A 19,641-nucleotide genomic window follows, 5' to 3' on the forward strand; every position below is an offset into this window, starting at 1 on the left:
GAAATGAGTCTCTTGGTGTCACTGTTCTCTCTTGTTTACTGCAGCTGGAACCAGTCTTCTGTCATAGCACTTTGCATGCTCAGTAGTCCCCCGTATCCGAGGTTTCACTTACCACAGTTTCAGTTACTGGCAGTCACCTGTGGTCTGAAAATATTAAGATATTTTGTGCCTACACATGAGAGAGAGACCACATTCATGTGACTTTTATTACAGTATATTGGTATAATTGTTCTATTTTGAGTTATTGTTAGTCTTACTGTGCCTAATTTATAAATTAAATGTGCCTAATTTATAAAGTAAGTTATCATAGGTATGTATGTATAGGAGAAAACTTAGTATACAGGGTTTGGTACTATCCACAGTTTCAGGCATCTGCTGAGTGTCTTGGGCCGTATACCTTGCAGATGGTAGGGAGGGTTCCTATGTCTCTCTTTTCACTTAACACTTTTTAGCTTGTGGTGTGGTATTTTTTGGCATAACACATAGCTTTACGTTTGTGTGATTCATAGTTATATTTCTAATGCATAATAGTGGGCTAGTGTCAAAAGGCAAATTAAAAATCTAATTAAAAATAAAGATCGAATTGGCTTTTATTTGTGATTCTAGCATTAAATTGTACCTCATTCTATGAAACAGGATGGGTGTTGCAGTGAGCTGAGGAGAGGAGCGTGGCTGTATAGGCAGAAAAAGGCTGAAGAAAGCAGAAATAAAGAATGAACAGCAGATTTGTTATTTCAGAATTACTTTCCTTATAGGATTAAAATGGAGGAAACTTTCTTATTATCTCAGCTCAAGTAAACTGGGCCACTTCTGATTGGTTGCCATGAATCTCTTAGTTTTTTTTGTTTTAAATAGAAAACTGGCTTGTTTCAGAGCAGTTTTTTTTTTTTGTTTGTTTTGTTTGTTTGTTTTGTTTTTTGGAAACAGGGTCTTGCTCTGTCGCCCAGACTGGAGTGCTGTGGAGTGATCTCAGCTCACTCACTGCAGCGTCAGCCTCCTGGGCTCAGGTGATCCTCCTGCTTCAGCCTCCTGAGTAGATGGGACCACAGGAGTGTGCCACCATGCCTAGCTGATTTTTAAATTATTTGTAGAGATGAGGTCTCCATGCATTGCCCAAGCTGGTCTCAAACTCCTAGGCTTAAGAGAGAATCCTAGCTAGGCCTGCCAAAATGCTGGGATTACAGGCATGAGCCACTGTACCCAGCTGAGTTCAGTTTAAGTGGCAGTTACCACAAGTGACTCCATTCTGGTTTGGTCTAGTCTACTAGGCCCTAGTACAGGGACTCAGTCCAAAGTAATGTTCCCTGCCTCTTGTCCCCATTAAACTGTGTTGAACAGTAGTAAATGCTTGAATGAATGGATGAGCGGTTGATGTGGCCCAGATCGTTGGCGGGCTATCAGGTTCTCTGGCCAGGGACTATTAGCCCAGAGGTGTGGGCCACTCATGGATCTTTACAATGTCATATCAGGAATTGGTTCCTTTTTCTTTGTGTTTTACTAGGCAGTTATTGTTCACTAAATGGAAGGGAAATAAACTATTATCTTATGATTCTTGTGTTTACGTCTGTGATAAGTAATTTTTGAGTGAATAAAGTACTCAAAACTGGGAGAATTTCTCTTCATTTGCTCTCTTTTAGTATAATTAATATAGTTTTATTGAAATTAAAATGTACCTAGCTGAGAATGTGATACACATAGGTGTTCAGTGAATGTCAGCTAATGTTATTTTTGTTTTAACTTACAGCAGTATCTCTTCTGCTACTTGTTTTGTATTTATTTGTGTTTGTTTACTCTTCCCCACCAGGTAAACTTTTTGGGGGCAAAGACCTTACTACTTGACATTGTTTTTGCCTCACTTTCTGTAACAGGTCAGTTATGTGTTGAACTGTATGGTGGGCCAGCTAAAATATGTTCATGCTGGCTCTGACTTCAAAAGATGTGGAAGTGTTGTAGCAGTGGGGTATCGAAGCTCAGATAGTCAACCAGAGAACAAGAAAGAGGAGAAACACAAAGATTGCTGTCTTGTTATGCTAGATGCAGGCTTTTTGCTAAAAAATTCATACTTGACATTCTTATGAGATATATTTCTCTGAAGCTAGAAGTGGTTACATTTCTATAGTGTCTTGCAATCTCATAAATAGAATGTTATATGTGAATAGTTAAAAACATTGGTGATGTGATCTCGTCGATAGAAGTGAAAAGAACATAGAATTTCAGCCTGGCTTAAGAGGTAGGGCTGGAAAAAGAAGTGGTGAAATAGAGCTATATCTCGAGCTAGCTTCTCATTTCTGGAAAACTAGAATTTGGAGGCGTATAAGACATGTCAGGGACTAAAATAGTAAATCCAAATACAATCAGATTAGGATAATATTGGTAGATTAACAGTGAGTCATTTAGATACAACCTGTTCTCAGGTTAAGTGTTTTCATGTAGCAGAATTCTGTATTTCATATTGATTTTGGATGTCGTGGATAAGTAAGATTAAAGGGCGTATTACTAGGGAAAATGTTATTATCATTGACCTTGTAAAATGCCCTGTAGTACAAAATTAGGTATTTCATGAGATAAACTCTGTCATTTCTCTCATCAGACTACAGAGAAAAACCCGAATGTGAAGTGAGCTGCTGACGAGGTGAATGGTCTAAATGTATTGGAAATTACCTGCGCTTGTGTTGGCTGTCATAATGCTGCGTGGTCCCCTCCTCCCCTTTCCCTCTTCTTTTTGAAAAAAGACATTTTTTTTTTTACTAGGCAGTTATTTTTCCTGGCTTGACTTCGGTCTGTGATTATTCTCTAAATTGTGACTTCCAGTGGTTTCATGATGTCATTTTTCTTTTTTCCCTGAATGGTATAAAGAATTTTTATTTAGTAGTAGTATTTTAATACTTAAGCCTAGAGAGACAGCAGGATTATATTTTGTTGCTGCCATATTGAGGTCATTATTTGGAACCTGAGTGAACAAGGATAAGTACATCTGTGATGGGATTTTAGCAGCGAGAGGTCCTTAAAGATTACCCAGTTTGTTCCTGTAGTCAGTGATTTGCTTATTTATTCAAATATTTGAGTGTCTATATGCTTTTCTTTGCAGTATTTCTTTTCCCAGATGTTGGTAATAACACCTTCAGTACAACTATCTCAAGCCAAAAATCTTAGAAGAGTACTGTCCAACATAGTAGCCACTAGCCGCATGTTACTATTTAAATGAACATTCGTTAAAATGAAGTAAAATATTGAGTTCCTTACTCACATTAGCACATTTCAAGCTGGATCCAGCACTCCATGTGGCTGGAGGCTGCCCTGTGGGACACTGTGACTGTATAGAACATTTCTATCGCTGCAGAACATTCATTTGGACAGCGCTACCTCAGAGTACTCCTTGACTCCAGGGGAGTCAGCATCCCCATCCACTTCATCTCCCAAGACCGATGTCTGTCAGATGTGTTCCGTTTAAAGAATCCTCCCTTGTCTTAGTTTAGGTCTTCATCACCTGTCTTCTGAATTACGGCTTAAATTCAGTGACTAGCCTTGTGAAGCTGTCCCTGCTGCTGCTCCTCCAGCTGTAGCCACCTTCTCCCTTGTGCTCTGTGCATCCCCCACATACACCTGTCAGTGCGCTGGCCCCACGGATTGCTACCTGCTTGTTTACAGACTTTTCTTCTGGTGGACTGAGAGGTTCTTGGGAGTCCAGGATTGGGCTTTGGTTTTTCCAGGGGGAGGGGCAGGCATAGTGACTGACACATAACTACATATATATGTGTTTATTGAGCAGATAAAGGCATGGGTGGATGGAGGCCATAGCAGGTTGCAGTTTGAAGGCAAGAGACCTTTGGATACCTGGAAACTAGATGACAGGAGGGCATTTGTGTCAGGGGGAGCGTAACGGATGCAGGGCCAGAGGTAGGAAGTTACAGGGCAATTCTATTTCTGGACAGTAGCCACGGGAGAGCACTGTCAGCACTATTCAGAGTGTAGCCATGGACAGAAACAGAATTGGAGTGATGGTGTTGTATAGAAGCATGCTTCCCTGTTCTGGCCAGTATTGTACCTCTTACTAAAGGTGCTGTGTTTCCACTTAGCAGCCTTAACCTGTGACTTCAAAGGAGTTACTGATATGCTCTCCACTGTCAAATGAGACTACGTATTAACAAAGTCTAGTGAATTCTTCAAGACTTTTATGGTTCCTGACTTATGTTAGAAATGTTAGCAGCTCAGCAGCAAGGAAAAATGCATGTGTCCGTGTCCAGAAGGAGACAATCCAATGTAGATATTACTTATTTATTTATTTATTTAGTAGAGACAGGGTTTTGCCATGTTGCCTAAGCTGGTCTCAAACTCCTGGGCTCATGATCCACCCACTTCAGCCTTCCAAAGTGCTGGGATTACAGGTGTGAGCCACACCGTGCCTGGCAAGAACAGTTACTTTCTAGTCAGACTCATCCTGACTCCTTTTTTTCCTACCTGTGTGATCCTCAACAACTCACTTTTTGATCCTAATTTCTTCATTTTTAAATGGAGATATTACCTGCCTGTGAGGACTAAGTTAAATGTATATGAGGTGTTAGCTCTATGCTTAGACCTGAGTAAAGCATTTACCAAATAATAGCTAATAACAAAAATGATAAGCCTTTCACACAAATGGAAAAATTCATAATTGTGTTTCACAAAGGAAGAGTTAACATGTGATTCTTAAACAGAAGTGGTCATCCGGGAAATACGTATGATGTTGGACATCTTCCTTGTCCTTAGGCACAGTTAGCTGGATATAACCATCTCTTAAGTGAAATGTATAGTGCTGGTTACCCTCAAAATCATCAAGTCGAATCAGCTGATCTAGTAGAGGTAAAATTAGGCCTGGATAATCTAAACCCAGGGATAATTTTCTGTATTTGGAAATAAGGTGATCACTTATGCAAAGTACTTAGGAAAAAGCTCACTTTTCTCTTTTACTCAGCATCAAGAGCATGCTGTACAGCTGCTCCGAAGAAAGAGAAGAAAATCGTATGCTGCTTGAGTTTTAAATCAGTAAACTAGGATGTATAAAATAGAGTATCGTTGAATGATCATTCTGGTTTTTTTTTTTTTGTACTGTTAAAAGGATGGTTGCGGTCTTAACTATGTGAGTTCTTAGAATCTACTGGCCTACATAGAATTCATGCAGGTCCAGATAATTCCTTTTAGTAGACTCAAAGTTGCTTTTCTTCCATAATGAAATGGCACAATTTCTGCTTTCTCATGCCTGGACCTCCTTTCCCAAGATTGACACTTCCCACCCTTGTTTGACTTTCCTGAAGCTGCATGCCACCCCACTTCTGGGGCACTGTTCTCTTGCTTTCTTGCATCTACTTTGTTGTATTAAAATTATCTGCATTTATTTGTTACTCTCACAAGACTGAGTACCTTCACAAACCGGCACTTTCTTACTCATTTTTGTGTGTTCAGTGTTGAAAGAGGGGCTGACTTCTACAGGATGCGTGGTACACTCTTGCTGAGTGAATGGATGCCTGTTCACTAAAATCTTTTTGTATGTGTTCTTCCCAAGTAGACCGTAATTCTGAGTAGGAAACTATATCATGCTTCTGGTTACCTCATAGCTCTAGCACATTGGTATACAACATTCATCAGTTTGCTCTGTAGCCTTGCTGTTAATGTCCAGTGTCCTGGAAACACGTTCTAAGGTCTATTTGGCAGTTATTAAATCTGTTACTATTTTATCCTTGCACCTACTGTTAGAATGTTTATGAAATGATCACCAAGACTTTTATTGAATTTGAATATTGTTAGGGGCAATTGATACAAATGCTCTTATTAGATACAGTTCTTATGTGAATGATTACTATTATTTGATTCAGTCTGTAGGCAGTAACAAAACCTAAAATATATATGTTGTTGAGTAAATGAATTGAGTAGTTTAGTTGAATACACTTAAACTTGACTTTTTGTTTTTCTGCCTTTTGGCTATTATTTACTGTGAGTCCTTGAAGTTAATTTCAGAGGTTTTTCCAGAATAGGGGGTTGGAATTATACAGGATTTCACACACCTTATTAGCTTCTTACTTAAAATAATTAAAAAAGAACTAGTTCAGGGATTAGCGCTCCCTTGAAATTGTTGAAATGTGAAATTTGAATTTAAGACTTTCTTGAAGACTTGAATGCATTTTGCCTACTGGTAATTAATTCTTTTTTCCTTTTCTTTATAGTTTTAGTTTTGATTGCTGTTACTCTTACTGATAACTGAGCCAAAGTGGTGATGCTACTTGAGGGGAATTTCTGCAACCCATCGTCAATGATTATATGGTAAGAGTGTGTGCCTTTTACCCGTAAAGCCATTTAATTCCTGTAACATAGTTTAGAAATTTAATTAGAAATAGAAATAGCATAAAATATTTTAATATTTTTGAATATTAAATATTTAATATTAATATGCTTTAATATATAAATATTAACCGCAGGTAATATTTCAGAGTTTTAGATCCTAATCAATAGTTTAGGACATTGAAAGAGAAAAAAACTTGATATATTCATTTCCATATTAATTTTTTTGTGTGAAAAACATGATTATGTAGTTTATGACTTATTAAGCTGAGATCTCAATTTTCCTCCCTCTATTTTTGCCCATTTACTTTTTCTTTCCTGGAATTTAACCAGTTCTTTGTTATCTGAATCTTGCTAATAATGAATGGATATGAGAAGTCAAGATTTAAAAAGTTAAACCTAGTCAGATGGCCGGTGGCTCATGCCTGTAATTCCAGCATTTTGGGAGGCCGAGGCGGGTGAATCATGAGGTCAGGAGATCGTGACAATCCTGGCTAACACAATGAAACCCCGTCTCTACTAAAAATACAAAAAAATTAGCCGGGCGTGGTGGCACGTGCCTGTAGTCCCAGATACTTGGGAGGCTGAGGCAAGAGAATGGTGTGAACCCAGAAGGCGGAGCTTGCAGTGAGCTGAGATCATGCCACTGCATTCCAGCCTGGGCGACTGAGCATGACTCCGTCTCAAGAAAACCCAAAAACCCAAAAACAAACCTAGTCAGTTTTACTGTAATTTATTCTGAACTGAGGTGGTGGTGATCATGATAGTGGCTAAAATGAGGTTTTTGAATTATTTATGGATTTCAGTGAGCTGTCTTGCTCTAATTTTAAGGGGTAATTGAGGAGTAATGAGACATGGCAGACTACTAGGGCAAGTTATTTCTTTGAGCTTCACTTTCCTCATGTGCAGAATACTATCATCTATCTTGCCTGATTTATGGAATTGTAAAAATCAACTGAGAGGATGTATATGGAATTTTCCTTCTCTTTCTTTTTTCTTTTGGAAGGATAGGGAGAGAATAACACGTCTTTTGGCTTTAAGATGGTATTGAAAGGTAGAAGAAAGGCTGTTATACCAGAATTAGAAGTTGGAAGATTGATCTCTAATCCTAGCTTGCCTTGACCTTGGGTATATCATTACGTATTAATTTACCACAGGAAATTTGAACTTGATTTCCATACTTTCACTTTACAGGTAATTTTTCAGGAATATATCTGTGTTCTCTGACCACGTTTAATTAAGCTAGAAATCAGTATCAGATACCCAAGAAATTCCAAAATATTTTGAAATTAATGATCACATCCTGAAAACCCATGGTTAAAGAGGAGCTTACAAGGCAAAATACTTTGAATTGAATGAAAATGAAAGCGTAATGTATCAGAATGTATGTGATGCACCTAAAGCACTACTTTAAGGGGAAATTTATAGTGTTAAATGCTTATATTAGAAAATAAAAGTTAAATGGCTTTTAGGCTTTTCCTGTATGTCATGGTGGGTTACAGGCTGATTGTAGTTCTGATAAATGGCTTCTTTTGCTTCCTATCCAATTAATGTGAAGAGGGGAGATAGTTACATTTTCTTGTCAGGCAAGCATTTGTTTTAGTATTTGTGTTCCGCTGTATAGTTTTTTGGGGGCTTTCAGGTACGTCATCTCACCACAGCCTTTTGAGATAACCAGGAAGATATTACTGCTTTCATATTTAAAATAAGGACTGGAGGCTTATGGAGGCCTCAGCTCTTGAAGAACTTGGGGCTTCTGCTTGCCATGCCATCTGCTTGTTTGACTGCCGCGCTACATTTCCAGGCCTTTTGAAGAAGCGCTGTCTGTGTTCAGACTGTTGAAGGTGGCACACTCGGATTAGCTTGGTGAAGCAGATTCTCTTTGATGAGGGAATTCTCTAGGAGGAGTACTTTTCTTAGGCATTTCCGTTGGTGTTTGTATTATGCCCATCAGAGGTGGCCTGTTATTAAGTTCTGTTTTGGAGCTATACCCGTCTGGTTGCTAAATGTGTCTTTCCTCTCTTATTTCTTTTATCTTGATATTTAGTCCTGTGTGGTGGCTAACAGTCGACTTATTTTTACTTGACCTTCATGTTAGAATGTACATATTAAATAAACATTCGGTGATCTCCTACTTTTTCATACTCAGATTATCTGTCTCCACAGATTCGTTTTTGTTTGTTTGTTTGTTTGTTTTTTGAGACAGAGTCTCCCTGTGTCGCCAGGCTGGTGTACAGTGCCGTGATCTCGGCTCATTGCAACCTCTGACTCCCTGGTTCAAGCGATTCTCCTGCCTCGGCCTCCCAAGTAGCTGGGATTACAGGTACGTGCCACCATGCCCAGCTGATTTTTGTATTTTTAATAGAGACAGGGTTTCACCATGTTAGCCAGGCTGGTCTCAATCTCCTGACCTCGTGATTCACCTGCCTCTGCTTCCCAAAGTGCTGGAATTACAGGTGTGAGCCACCTTGCCTGGCCCACAGATTCATTTTGAAACTGCTTTATTGAGGAATGGTGGACATACAGTAAACTATGCTTATTTAAAATGTGTAATTTGAAATATGTCTACACCCATGAAACCATCAATGTAGTTAAACTGGTGATCGTTGTTTCCTCGTGGCCCTTGGTCATCTTTCCCTTTTGTTTCTCTCCTGCCCTCGCGTAACCGCTGGTCTGCTTTCTGTCCCTATAGATTAGTTTATGTTTCCTAGAATGTTATGTAAATAGAATAATACAGTATGTAGTCTTTTTGTCTGGCTTTCATTCCGCATAAATAGAGATGCATCTCTGTTGTTGCATGTATCAGTAGTTCATTCCATGTTACCATTGAATAGTACCTCACTATAGGGATGTAATGCAATTTGTTTATCCATTCACCTGCTAATGGACACTTGGGTTGTTTCTAGTTTTTGGCTGTTACAAATAAAGCTGCATGAACATTCATATACAAGTCTTTATATGGGCATATGCTTTTATTTCTTTTGGGTAAATACCTAGGAGTAGAATGGCTGGATCATGTGATAAGTGTATGTTTAACTTTTTAAGAAACTTGCAAACCATTTTCCAAAGATGATTTTATTTCTCTTGAGCAGTGGCTGATAGTTCCAGTTTATCCATGTTCTCATCAGCACTCTTGTACGGCAGTCTTGTTTAGGTGTAGCCATTCTCATCAGTGTGCAGTCACATCTCCTGCGGTTTTAATTTGCCTCTCCTTAATGACTAATGCTGTTGAGCATTTTTCATGTGCTTGCTTGCCATCTGCATAACTTCTTTAGTGAAGTGTCTTTTCAAATCTTGTGCCCATTTTAAGAAATTGGATACTTTATTATGGAGTTTCAAGAGTTCCTTATATATTCTGTATCAGATCTTTATCAGACATATGATTTGTACTTTTTTTCATTTTAATAGCATTTTTTTCCTTTTTACCCCAGAATGAAATTTTTGGGAGCCATATGGGATTATTTCTTGTTTGTATTTTTCGCACTTTCCCCAACCCCCCACAAAAGTAGTTACTCTTTGTCATCCTCTTCCTTTTCTTCCGTGTTCTGGCAGGGCACTCAGTTTGTATTCTCTTTTTTCGGGGCTGTACGTGAGTTCAATACCTGTGAGGTGGTTTCCCCCGCCCTTCAGGACAGAAGACCCCTAATTAGTGAATATGTTTGCATGGCTGGAATGGTCAGCTCTTTATTTCTGGAGGCTGGAGAGCTGCCATTCCAATTGTCATGAGTATTGACTCGGCATCCCTGGGGTGCAAAGGACTCACCTGACATACTCAAGGTCAGAAGCCAGAACAGGGCCATACTGATTCAGTGATGAAAATGCTGAAGACAATTTACCAGTATCCCTTGATTTTTACGTGTTCATTTCTAATTGAATTGTATTGTGCTGTGTGATTGTAATTTTCTGTGTGATTGTGGTTAACTTTTCTGTGTGACCTAATTCATAGCTTTTTTCTTACGACTTTTCCTTTTTTTTTTTTTTTAGTGTGCATTCTCACATTTATGTATAATGTTTAAAAAAACTATCAATTAACACTTGTTAATTGTATTATTCAAATCTTGGTCTTTGTTGGTTTCTGAGAAAAGTGTGTTGGGTCTTCTACAAAAGGATAATAAAAGTTCATAATTATCATTTTTAATGGTTTTTTTTACCAATTGAATATGGTATGTGTCTTCACCTCCATCTGTTTTTGTTGCCTTCACCTTGAGTTTCTCTTGTGTCTTAGACCCTGACTCCCTTTTGTTGTTAGCATTTGCCTGGTGTATATTTTTTTTTTTTTTTTTTGAGGCGGAGTCTCGCTCAGCCGCCCAGGCTGGAGTGCTGTGGCCGGATCTCAGCTCACTGCAAGCTCCGCCTCCCGGGTTCACGCCATTCTCCTGCCTCAGCCTCCTGAGTAGCTGGGACTACAGGCGCCCGCAACCGCGCCCGGCTAATTTTTTTGTATTTTTAGTAGAGACGGGGTTTCACCATGGTCTTGATCTCCTGACCTTGTGATCTGCCCGCCTCGGCCTCCCAAAGTGCTGGGATTACAGGCGTGAGCCACCGCGCCCGGCAGCCTGGTGTATATTTTTAATCTTTTCATTTTTATCACTCCTAGTTATTTCATTTTAGATGTATTCTTGAATATTTATCTTACAAAACCCAAGCAACTCAGTTTGTGTGTTGCTTTGTTCAGTGGCGGCTGTTTGTGGAGTGGTAAGGACATGGATTGAGTCCAGGCTGCCTGGGGTTGAATTCAAGCACTGCATAAACTGGCCGTGTGGTGTCTGTCCAGTTTACTTAGCTATTATCCTGTTTCTTCCCTGTACAATGGAAATATTAATGGTTTCTATCTCATGTTATAAGAATTAAATGAGTTAATATATGTAAAATTCTGAACAGTGCTTGGCACATTCTATAAGTGGTTTGGCTGTGTCCCCACCCAAAATCTCAGCTTGAGTCATAATCCCCATAATCCCCGCATGTCAAGGGAGAGACCAGGTGGAGGTGATTGAATCCTGGGGGCCGTCTCCCCCAGGATGTTCTTGTGACCGTGAGTTCTGAAGACATCTGATGGTTTTGTAAGTGTTTGTAGTTCCTCCTGCGTTCATTCTCCCTCCTGCTGCCTTGTGAAGAAGGTGCCTTGCTTCCCCTTTGCCTTCCACCATGTTTGTAAGTTCCTGAGGCCTCCCCAGTCATGTGAAACTGTGAGTCAATTAAACCTCTTTCCTTTCTAAATTACCCAGTCTCGGTAGTATCTTCATAGCAGTGTGAAAACAGACTAATGCAAAGTCTTAGCCAATAATAGTGAGTTCACCCATTAACACTTACTGTGATTATTTGGAAGGCCATAATCACTATTAGTGCCTTCTTTTTGTTAAAAAAAGTAATCCTTTCTTGTCCATTGCTGACTTTATTAGTTTTTTCCTGTGATGGTTTGCTATTGTTATATCCAGTATCTTCTAGTTGTTTGCACGAAATCAAAATACTGATTATGCAAATAACACCTGAATATATATGTCTTTTTAAAACTTGCAACACATTTGCAATTAAAGTACCTTTTGAGTCTCAGCTCTGTTCCTCCACCCAATCCATTATTATGAATTAGAGATGTTTCCTTCTCTGTCTTTCTTTCTCTCTCTCTCACACTCTTTATCTCTCTCCTCTCTTTTTCTTCCCTTCTCTCTCTCTCTCCTCTCCTTCTTCCTTCTCCCTCTCCTTCTATCTCCCACCCCCGACCCCCGCCCCATCTCTCTCATGTATGTGTAGGACTACATAGTACTTTTTACTAAATGGCATGCTGTAATTCTGAACTTTGTATTTTTCATTCATTGCTATGTTTTGGAGGTCACTCCATATATATATTTATTTTGTTTCTTTTAACAGCTGCCTTTCCCCATTGGTAGTCATTTTCAGTTTATCTCTATGTCATACTGCTGCTGTGAACATTCTTGTACATGAATTCTTGTGCACAAGTGAGAATGTTTCTCAGAATAAGAGATGGAAGTGCTAGGGTCAATAGTAGGCATATTCCTGGTTTTATTAGATACAGTTCTTTCGAAGGACAATTTGATGATTGGCTGCCATTTGTATTTCTCTGATGTAAATTGCCTAGATCTTTTCATTATGGTTCTCCAACCACACATCTCATGGCCACAGTCCTTCCTGTCATATTTTTGGCTTGTGGTTTCTTCCTTTAATCTCATCCTGTTGCCTTTCAACTTTGGAGGTTATCTATCATTTGTAATCCTGTAGTATTGTTGCACATATTTTGAATGTACATCTTTTTCATCATTTCTGTGGATTTGAAACAAAGGAGAGGCCTAGTCTAGGTACTCTGTTTATTGGATTCTATTTCTTTAATCTTCCATTTCAAATTATATAACTTTTGAAAGGATTTCCTATAAATGAGCTTAAGGTTATGCACATACACACATGCCATACACAACCTGCTTGTCTGATTTTAATGGAGAAATATGCTTAGCATATGCTGCAGCCTTAAATGGAAAGTAGATTACATTTAATCCCAAATCAAGGAAATGGAGATTGTTGTTCTTCCTTGTCTGAAATATCACCTTAAACTGCTGTTTTCCTTAGTTTACCCGCAGCAGCATTTCTGTAAGTCTCCTTGGAGGCTGGGTATATATTCTAGTCTTATGCACACAGCTTCCTGTCAGACATCAGATGGAATTTGACTTACCAGATGTCGTACTGAATCACGGTCTGCAGAGATGTGGATGGATCGCATCCTTGGCCAGGAAAGTGGGATGGATACAAATATCTGGGTCAATTCAGTGGTTAACCAAAGGTCAGTCATGTTATTAAAAAGTCATGTATATCAAAAATACAAAACCGAATAAGATAGGGGGTCTGAAGTTTATGCATGCAGTCAGCAACAAGGTAGTGTCAGGAGTTGAAGGACCAGACAAAACCATCTGTTTAATAAGATAATAAAATCCAATATAAAAGGAACCTTGGAAATGTAAACCACTTCCTTCCTTTTTGGTCAGAGCTGACTCTGCATCACAAATAATCAGGTGCTTAGAGGGTTAAGAATGGGGAGGGACCTGCTGGGATAGAGGGAAAAAGAATGAATAGAAGCATAGTATTAGAAGTCAAAGATTCCTTGGATACCAAAACAGACAACTTTCCCCTCCTTGGCTGCCTTTTTATCCTAGTAAGACACGGAAATGAAGTAGCCTTGGCTTATTGGCGTATTTATAAATGGGACCTGCAGGAAGTGTTTACAAGTGGGGTGTGGTGGGCAGAGCACCAATGGAATTAAGAGACCGAGATTCTAGTGTCTACTCCAGGATGCAGGAGATTTTGGGTCTCTTTGTCTTGATGTTTGATTGTAAAATAAAGTTATGCTAGATCTCCAAGGTTCCATTTATCTTAAAAAGTTAGTAGCTGATTTTATCTGGCTGGTCAAAACAGGGAAGGAAAATAGCTCCTGGTCAAAGCATCTCGGAGGTTCCTCGGTTAGTAATGTGCATGAGAATAAGTTTTTATGCATAATAAAGGACTATAAAACAGATGTAGGTTCAAATATTAAATGTATTCTTCAGTACCACATGTTCTGAGTATCTAGTTAAATGGACACCATGGCCTAAAGGGACTTAGAAATAAAATATGGGTATATTTAAAAATACTGTATATCTAATAGGAATATAGTAACTTACTTAACTTTAAAAAGTCTGAACTGAAATGAACGTAACACAGAGCATAAAAATTAATTGAAGTATAGATATGTAGAAGGCGGTAAGTTGTAGAACAGCAGTTTTTTTCAGAGCCGCCTTTACCCTGTCCATGGCTAGAAGAGAAGAACAGGGGAGACCAAAGTCTTGATCTTCACAGGCTCTCACACCACCTCGGTATCCCCACCCATGATATGTTGTTCCTCACTTTTACTCCGAAGTTTCTCCCCACAGCAGAGAAACTACAAGACAGGAGCTAATGGTGAAAACCCCAGTGGAGAGAAATCTCGACCTAGACTTCGAATCCTTGCCTTTTCAGTTAGAACCATGTTAGCTTCCACCTGGAGGGTCTTTAGGTGCCATTTTGTGGCCCTTGAAAGACAAAGTGTGTCCCAGAATGTCCTCTAAAAATAGGTACTTGACAAAGGTGTTTCATTACATTATTCCATAGACACAAAGTTGCCTTTCTCTGGGAGACTTATTATTTAGTTGTTGAGGCTGTATAGCAAAAGCCAAGTGATGTTTTAAAATGGTGGAATGCTGCTTCTAAGCCTTGTGTGAGAGCTTCACTCTTCCATCCTCAGACGCCTGTTGAATAGCTTCCCTATGCCGAGCAGGATGCTGGGGGTCCGTGATGCCGTGGCATCTCCCCATTCCCCACTGAGAATGGAGTCTTTCTAGTTGTGTTTTAATTTCCAGGAATGAGACATACCTTTAATGTAGTGCTTGTCACACTGTGTTGTAACTTTATTTATATGCCTGTCTCTGCCACTAAGCCATTAGCATCTTGAGGAAGGGAGTTTGTTTTATTTTGTTTGTTCAGTTTTTGCATTTCCACTAGCTAAAGCATCATGAAAACACACTGCATGTTTGGAGAGTAGGTGAACCCGATATGGTAGTTTCTGAAAGCCATCTGAGTGTCTCACTGAAAGGGAAAGCATATCAGAGCTGGAGGGAACCCAGGAGAGCAAATCTGTTCTGCAGGAGAAGAAACTGAGGCCCACCCTGATGAAGAAACTTGCGCAGAGTCGTGTAGTGTTAGTGGCAGAACTTGGACTAGAACCCCTGTTCCCCAAGTCCTAGTCCACTGCTGCTTCCCTGTACCTCTTTGTCTCCCAGCCTATGGAAACATACAGACCACGTTTCAAAGAGCGAAGTGTGAACATTTGTCCCAGTGAAATGCGGTTGATTGAATTTTTTGTGGTCTTTCTTCCTTCCCTCCCTGCAAATCACAACTTTTAATAAAGCTTTAAAAAGAAACAGTGTGGCTCCGGAAGGCAGTGTGCCAAGTGAGGAGTTTAGGAAGCCGGGGCCCTTCCTAAAGGGAATTTGGCGGTGGGAATGTTATGTTCGTGAGTGTCTTTTGGGAGTTGTCAGTAGGCACTTGACTCCAAGCAGAGTGCTGTAAAGTGGAGGCAGGCAGACGTAGCCCTGGTCCTTCAGAATGAAAAGGGCACACTGAGGGGAAAGGTCAGAGGCAGGGCTTGGGCCAGCATTGTGTCACTCTACTCTATGGGCCCTGGCTACTTTTGCTTGGGTCACTTTCATTCTGAGGGCAAAACTCATACATACAAGTAAAACATGGTTAAAAAGCCAAACATCTGCAGTATACACACGTTTAGTTTTGTGTGTATAATATAGTCTGTGCCACATGTTTTAGTGCTATCATGCACTGTGCTCTAATTACCTGGCATACAGCAGTCAGAGCAAAGGTTACCAGCACATAAGGACTAGAAGAGAGAATCATTAAACACTGTCAGGTTCTGCAAACTGTGGTTGTTCTGAAAGCTCAAAGGTCAGCCTTTAGTGGCTGCATAGTGGAAAAAGAAATCCACAAAATCTATTCAGTTAATTTTGTAGAGTCAACTACCTCTAACTACCAGTAATATAGTTTTAAAATATGTAATAAAGACTTAATGCAGTTAACATGTTACTCTACATCCCATGAACCCTTACTGCAGTGGGGAATGATCACAGTTGTGGGGTTCGGTTGAATTTATATGCCCCATTACAGTATATTCTATGCATGAAAGCTGTTAGCCATGTTAATACAGTGGTGGTGGTCTTTTTTTTCCAAAATAGTCTGCTCACTTTGGGGTCTGCACACCGAAGTTCTTAAGCATGTGCTCATATGTTCACTCATCAAGAATATCAGTTTACTTAGGCCCTTGTGGTGGTGGGCGCCTGTAATCCCAGCTACTCGGGAAGCTGAGGCAGAAGAATCACTTGAACCTGGAAGACGGAGGTTACAGTGAGCCAAGATCGCACCACTGCACTGCGGCCTGGGAGACAAAGCGAGACTCCATCTCAAAAAAAAAAAAAAAATTCTGTTTACTGTTACTTTCTTTTTTTGTGAAAATAGTTACCAGCTCAATGTCTTAACAAAAGAAGAAGCTGATACATTGTCCTTGTTCTTACTGTGGAGGTGGGGTTTCTTTTCCAGTTAGGATATAAGAGAACATTGCTTCTATTTTAAGAAAGAAGAAAGGCCAGATGATCTACAAAGCAATCACTTTTCTTAAATCGCAAACAGTGACAAGCCCGTCTGAGAGTAGACAGGACACTTGAACTGTTTCACATTTAGCGGAGCACAGGGGGAACAGGTAACCACCATAGAAGTGCAGAAGAAGAATTCAGCAAAAATTGTAATGCATTCTTAAGGTTGAATATGGGATCATGCATCAGTTCAGAATAACCAGGTACCCCAGATACAAGGGGAAGGTTACACTTATTCATAAGCTGTTTTCGATAGCCCTCCACTGGGTACTGTTAAGACAGCTTACGAGCAAGCCTGGAGACTAGACAGAACCTCTTCTGATTGTGCTGTCCCACGGGAGGTAATCTCAGCTGCCACTGGGAGACAGGCATGATGTAACACCTGCTTCCCCACAGCCTTCTCTCCTATGACAGAGTTCCCAGGAGGGCAACAAAACCTCTAGCCCATGGGACTCAGCAAAGATCTACTTCTGGCAGAGGTCTAGGAAGCCCTCTTTCCTGCCCTATAACCAGCAAGATCCTCTGCTTCTGGGACAAAGCGTAATAGCAAAAGCAGGACAGCCTCTTAGGCTCGTGATCTTTCACTGATGCAAAGCAAAGTTCTGTTTCTGCTGCATCAGGGATAGGAACTCTTTCATGCCCAAGACAGGGACAAATGTCAGGCAGAGTTTAGTTGCCTTGGAGAAGAGAGGCACAGATCCTGAGAAGGCCCCACTCTGAGGTCCAGGTATATGGATAATTCCTAAAATTTAGGCTGGGCCAGGGAGAGCAAGGAGCCTAGCACCTAGGAACATAGCAGTAGCAGTCATCTCCAGAGAGCAAGAATGTAAAGAGGAATTTGTGTCACTTTTGTGGTATAAATGTCAAGGAACTACAGGGTAGGCCAGGAACACTGAAAAAAATCTAGCACACTAGGCACAAGACAGCAGCCCATGGCTAGGGGCTTTTGATGCTTGGTGTATCAGATAACAATAGCAGCCATCTCCCTCAAACCCTAACTAGGTTGACTCAATCTACCTTAGTAATGGCCTGCTAGAAGAACATGCAAATTCATTTCTGGACAAGAAATACGGTTTACTTAGTCTCTACTGCTTTGCAAATGATACCCAGCATTCAGCACAAAATTATGAGACAAAAAAGGCAAGAAAGAGTGACCTGTGGTAAATCAAGAGATAAAGCAATCAGCAGTCAATGGAAACAGACTCAGATAACTTAGATATAGGAACTTGAAAATAACTGTGATTAATATATTGAAAAATATATTGAGAAAAGTGGACCACACACATGGACTTATGGAAAATATCAACAGAAATAAGGAAACAAGTTTTTAAGAGTTAAATGGAAACTGTTGGAAATGTAAAAACAAATTGGGTTTATTAGCAAACTGGATGTAGCTGAGAAAATAACGAGAGCTAAACCAACAGACTATAAAGAGGAACAATGAAACAAAAGAAGAGACAAGGAAAGAGAAAAGCCGGGTGGGGAAGGGGAGGGATGACAAAACTGAGCGTCTAAGAACTATGGAACAGTATCAGTAGTCTAACACACATGTAATTGGAAACCCAGAAGGAGAAGAGAAGATACTGTCCAGAAAAAAATACTAGAAGGCACAGTTGCTGAGAATTATCCAAAATTAATGAAAGACAGGAAACAACTAATAAGACAAACAGATCCAAGAATCTCAGAGAACCCCAAGCAGGACTTTTTAAAGAACTCTCCAAGTTCTAGAAACACTGGACTCAAGTTGCTGAAATACCCAAGGTAAAGGGGAAAGTCTTGTAGGCAGCCATAGTTTAAAGAAAATGAAACATTACAAACAGAGAAACAAGAGTAAGGATAACAGCAGACTTCTTGTCAGAGACTATGAAAGTCATTAAGACAGTGAAGTAACATTTTTAAAGTATCAAAAAGAAAGTGCAAACCCTGTGGATGCATAATTTATACCCAGCAAAAATATCTTTTTAAGTTAAAGGCCAAATAAATAATGTTTCAGAGAAACAAAAGCTGAGGGAATTTATTGCCACAGATGTGCACTGTAAGAAATGAAGGGAAGTTCTTAGGCAGAAGGGGTGTCAGATGGCACTTGGGATCTAAACAAAGAAATGAAGAAACCCTGAAATGGTAAAAGAGAATAAATATGTTATATTTTTTCTTATTTTTAATTACATTAAATGATAATTGTCCAGAGCAAAAATAATAGTAATATTGGGTTTATAAGAGGTAAAATATATGACAACATTGGACAAAGCGTGGAAGAAGAAAATGGAAATATACTGTTTATATTAGGGGATCTCCAGAGAAATAGAACATAGAGGATATGTAGATATATGAGGAGATTTATTATGGAATTTGGCTCACACAATTATGGAGGCTGAGAAGTCCCACGATCTGCTGTCTACACACTGGGGACGCAGGCAAGCCAGTGGTGTAACTCATTGTGCCTAGCTGATGGTGTAACTCCCAGTCCATTGCCAAAGACCCGAGGACCTGGGATTGGAAAGGTGGTGCAGGTGTAAGCCTTGGAGTCTGAAAGCCTGAGAACCAAGACCTCTAATGTCTGAGGGCAGGAGAAGGTGGATGTCCCAACTTAAGGAGAGAGAGAGAGAAGACTCATCCTTCCTCCACGTTTTTATTCTGTTCAGGTTCTCAGTGGATTGGATGATGCCCACCCATATTGGTGAGGGTGGATCTTTATTTACTCAGTCCACTGGTTCTAGTGCTGATGTCTTTCAGAAGCACCCTCTCACAGACTCACCCAGAGATAATGTTTCAGCAGCTCTGGGCATCTCCTAGCCCAGTCAGGTTGACACATAAAATGAACCATCACATTATTCTAAAGTTACAGTGTTCTCACACTATGCATGAAGTTGTTTACTATTATTCGAAGGTAGATGTGATAAGCTAAAGATATATATATATGAAAAATGTAAAAAGAATAAAAACCAGTTATGGAGATGAAATGACATTATAACAAATAACTGAAAGAAAGCAGAAAAAGAGCTTTTGGACCAAAGAACCAATGGGACAAATAGAAAACCACTAACAGGATGTGTTAAAGAAAAAATTGTTTAATAAGACTTGTTAAAACATGGTAAAGACTTTTATTCAGGACCATTGCAGAAGGTGGAGGAGCCACTGTAACAGCATCTTGCAGTAG

At 39.8% G+C, this 19,641-nt stretch overlaps 1 protein-coding gene across 4 annotated transcripts in view; it reads left to right on the forward strand.

The window, feature by feature from the left end:
• The window catches only part of WASF3 (WASP family member 3), a 136,361-nt gene that overhangs the window by 54,321 nt on the left and 62,399 nt on the right, over nucleotides 1–19,641 (forward strand). For 3 of the 4 annotated variants that reach the window (XM_033237112.1, XM_033237137.1, XM_033237118.1), the window contains exon 2: nucleotides 6,198–6,294. The exons of the other annotated variant lie outside the window; for it this stretch is intronic. The gene's annotated coding sequence lies outside the window, so the exon portion shown is untranslated. The remainder of the gene's footprint in view (nucleotides 1–6,197; nucleotides 6,295–19,641) is intronic. 4 annotated transcript variants of the gene reach the window in all.

This window comes from Trachypithecus francoisi, unplaced genomic scaffold (genome assembly GCF_009764315.1).
Source record: "Trachypithecus francoisi isolate TF-2019V2 unplaced genomic scaffold, Tfra_2.0 Contig01461, whole genome shotgun sequence".
In the NCBI taxonomy this organism is placed as follows: Eukaryota; Metazoa; Chordata; class Mammalia; order Primates; family Cercopithecidae; genus Trachypithecus; species Trachypithecus francoisi.